The sequence below is a fragment of the Aulonocara stuartgranti genome (genome assembly GCF_965226115.1).
Source record: "Aulonocara stuartgranti genome assembly, chromosome: 5".
In the NCBI taxonomy this organism is placed as follows: Eukaryota; Metazoa; Chordata; class Actinopteri; order Cichliformes; family Cichlidae; genus Aulonocara; species Aulonocara stuartgranti.
The window spans coordinates 20,895,239-20,899,351 of NC_138943.1; the positions used below are offsets into that span (position 1 = coordinate 20,895,239).

Sequence of the window (4,113 nt, forward strand, 5' to 3'; positions counted from 1 at the left end):
AATTAATTTGTAAATGCTTTATAAACCATTATTAATGGTTTATTATGCATTAGTTAAGGGTGAGAAAGAGGAAAAAAACTGACCGGTTTCTTGCCAAATAGTGAGCCAAATGTGTTCACCTATATATTTCATCTAGAGTTGCTATATTAAACATTGCCAAAAGTGAGTCTTAAATGTATAATGTCACCATTTATAACACTTAGACCTAAATTACAATCAGTGCTTGAAATAACATTTAACTACTGTCAAAAATGGCAATGTATTGTAAGAGTAACACATGTAAAATTAAATGTGTTTTTTAAAACACCAAACAGTCACCCACTCCAAAAAAAGTTCATGCCAGACTGGTTCAAACTGGAAATATTTTTTGTATGTCCTTAAATAAGCGTCCCAGTGGTCCATCAGGGTGTCGCGCTCCAGTTCCTCCTTAAGAAAAGTCAGTTTCTCTCGCTCCTTGTTAAGAAGGGCAGTTGCAGTAGGGGCAGGATTAGAAGAAGAATCTAAAGAACAAACAATTATTAAATTACAATACTAAAATAATTTATAATCTAAACTTGGGAAACTCAAATAAAATATTGATTAAAAACGGTTACAACTTGAATTTATAAAAAGCCACTTTGTAAAAATTATGTTATATACACATGTGGTGGTTCAGACATTTCTAAAACAAGGCAAATAATTCTTATGTGTACTGCCTTACCAGGGTGTTTAATATAAATTTAATGATGCACATAAACAAAACTAAAAATATACAACTAAGTGATATCAATCGTTTGGAATAACCAATAGTAATAGAGCTATTCACATGTTATGTGATGTTAGTTAGCCACTGTAGCTAGCAGCCAAATGGCTCGGTAGCTAGCTAGCTAGCATTATACTCACCTTCATGTCTAACTGCTGACGTCGTTGGCTTAGTGCAATCTAGATCATCCAGTCTCTGCTTTTTGTATCTCTTCGAACGTGTGCTAACTGTGTAAGTCGCAGACGCACACAAATTTTTATCTTCTGCTCCATCCATGGTGCAGCAACTTGAACGAGCGCCTTCAGTGTGTCTGTTCGTGCCCCTTTGGCTTGACCTTCCAGAGCGCTCCACTGCCTGTCGCGCTCTGAGAGGAGGGGCTTTCCTTAATAAAGTTAACTGTGATTGGATGGTTGTATAAGCTCCTCTGCGTTTAAATTAAATTTGTTTTCCCTCCCTTTGGCAGCAGAACATATTTTTTTAGCATGAATCCAGCGGGTTAGATCTACATAACAAAGTCGGAGATACATTATAACAGGTGAGACAATCCTCTTTTTTGCGTGGGACTATTTTTGATTATAGGGCTTGTTTTATATAGCATGTGAAGTTCTTTAACTCTGAACCGATTTGCACTAGACTCCCATAGAGTATTTTACGGTGTTTCGAGGTGATAATAAAATAAATTACTCATTTTTTTTCCACCAGAATGTCTTTGGGAATGAGATTGCGCGCCAGAATAGAAGGAAAACAAACTAAATATAAGGCACTAAGGCTCATTAAATGGCTGCAGAAGAAACACCTGCTAAAAAAGAAGCTTAGATGTCCTGTTTGTCACCATAAGATGAAAATGATTTCCGTGGTGAAGAAAGACCAATATATGTGGTATGTATAATGCATGATAATGTAGTGCATGTAGTAAATATAACAAAATATTTCGGTTATCAATGCAAGAGGGAGCATTAACCTCTTTTCATTATTATTTTCTTCATACTTAATTTTGTGATTATCTTTTCAATTAATGCTCTTGTTTAAGGGTCCATTTCTTTACTTAACTCATTGATATGTTCTCAGGTGCTGCAAAAGAGCAAGTCATAGGAAAGTTTCCAGAACAATTAGAACTGGCTCCCTCTTTGAGAAATCAAAAACATCTCTTTTCAGTTGGATGAAGTTCATTTACAGGTATATGTAGATGTAGACATTAATAGCAATGCACCTTTCATAATTGAACACCAATACGAGACTTGTGAAATAAAATTAGGGCCTCAGTAAGTAATAATTGCCTCAATTTCTATCACAGATTTTCACAAGGGCTCAGGCTCAGACAAGTAGATATGATCGATGATGAAGTGGCTGGCAGCTCCAGAACACTAGGTAGCATGGCAAGACACATTCGACATGTTTGTATACGTGCAATTAAAAGACACAGAATAAACAATGGACACCGTCTTGGTGGTGACAGAGAATTTGTGGTTATAGATGAAAGCTGTCTAAGGTCATCAGCGAAAGGTTGGTAAACTCTCAGACAGGTTTGTTAGAATCAATGCAGATCTGACTGTGTCCTCTAAACATGGAAACCTTTACCATAAGTAAAAGAAATTAGTAGAAGCAACCATCTTTTTGAATGTTTCTTTGTAGATATTTAATTTTATTCTTTTTCATTTTAATTCTGTTTAATTTTATTCTTTTTGTTTTCAGTATGCACGTGGACGCTTTGGAAATGCATGGAAAAGGAAGAAATGGGTATTTGGAATGATGGGAATTAAAGACAAAAGGCGAAGGCTCGTGTTAAAACTTGTTGAAAAACGATCAAGGCGCCACCTTGTTCCTCTGATCAGACAGCATGTTAAGTTGGGTAGTACCATTATCAGTGATGAGTGGAGAGCCTACAAGAATGTTTTGACAAACATAGGGTACAGACATTACACTGTAAATCACAGCAGGTGGTTTGTAGATCCTCAATCTGGCAGTCATACACAGCATATCGAAAGGGCTTGGATGACCATCAAAGGACATGTCCGTAGACTAAGAGGAAATCGCACTGAGAAGTTGCTGGAGGAACACCTGATGGTTCTTGAGTGGTCATCTTGGCTTGGTTCGCGACACCCTGATGGACCACTGGGACGCTTATTTAAGGACATACAAAAAATATTTCCAGTTTGAACCAGTCTGGCATGAACTTTTTTTGGAGTGGGTGACTGTTTGGTGTTTTAAAAAACACATTTAATTTTACATGTGTTACTCTTACAATACATTGCCATTTTTGACAGTAGTTAAATGTTATTTCAAGCACTGATTGTAATTTAGGTCTAAGTGTTATAAATGGTGACATTATACATTTAAGACTCACTTTTGGCATTTATAAATGTTTATTAGTGATTAATAAATGTTGACATGTTTTAAACTTTACGACAAAGCTATCTTTTGTCATTTATGTTTAGTAGTCATTAATAAATGGTGTTATGCTTTACACTTTACAATAAGGCTCCCATTTGGCATTTATAAATGTTTATTAGTCATAAATAAATGGTGTCATGCTTTACACTTTACAATAAGGCTCCCATTTGGCATTTATAAATATTTATTATTCATTAATAAATGGTTTTATGCTTTACACTTTACAACAAAGCTCCGATTGATAGTTGTAGATATTTATAATGCATTTCTGAAGTACAATTTTATATGATAAAAAATATGTTTACAAATGCTGATTGTGCTTACAGGATAGTAACTTAGTCTGAAATGTTTAATATAGCAACTCTAGATGAAATATATAGGTGAACACATTTGGCTCACTATTTGGCAAGAAACCGGTCAGTTTTTTTCCTCTTTCTCACCCTTAACTAATGCATAATAAACCATTAATAATGGTTTATAAAGCATTTACAAATTAATTAATAATATAGCTATAAACTATTTATTAGCATCTATAAGGGGAGCCTTATTGTAAAGTGGTACCAATATACTGATAACAGTGTATATTAATAACAACGAGTAACTGCAGCTTTGAATTGACTATATGAGCACCACAAATTAAATCCTTCTAAAATGTTATGAAATACAAAGTAAAAAGTATAAAGTGTTTTATAAAACTGAATATCAGTGTAAAGGAAACATACTTCTACAAATTATTACTCTGCTACCAGCTGTAATCAACCCCAAATACCCACAGGTTGTTAAACTGTGATGCAGAGTAGATAAAATGCTGTTACAGGTTACTTTAAGGGGTTAGCTCATCTGTTTAAGACTTTTGACCCCTTTTAGCCAAAATCAAATTTATGAGTATCCTGCTTCCACGTTTCTCATCCTTCACTATCCTCAAGAAAGTCACACCAAGGAATGAAGGTTTTCCTTCAGTAATATCAAAGATTTATTTA

At 34.6% G+C, this 4,113-nt stretch overlaps 1 long non-coding RNA gene across 4 annotated transcripts; it reads left to right on the forward strand.

Moving 5' to 3' along the window:
* Nucleotides 1–1,186: 1,186 nt before the first annotated feature.
* LOC309707110 lies at nt 1,187–2,586 on the forward strand. 4 transcript variants are annotated; one of them, XR_014276913.1, is made up of 4 exons: nt 1,187–1,277; nt 1,445–1,621; nt 1,811–1,918; nt 2,435–2,586. It is a non-coding gene; the product is annotated as an uncharacterized lncRNA (long non-coding RNA). The 4 variants fall into 4 exon arrangements; XR_014276915.1 differs by lacking the exon at nt 2,435–2,586 and adding an exon at nt 2,037–2,109; XR_014276914.1 differs by lacking the exon at nt 1,811–1,918.
* Nucleotides 2,587–4,113: the final 1,527 nt, after the last annotated feature.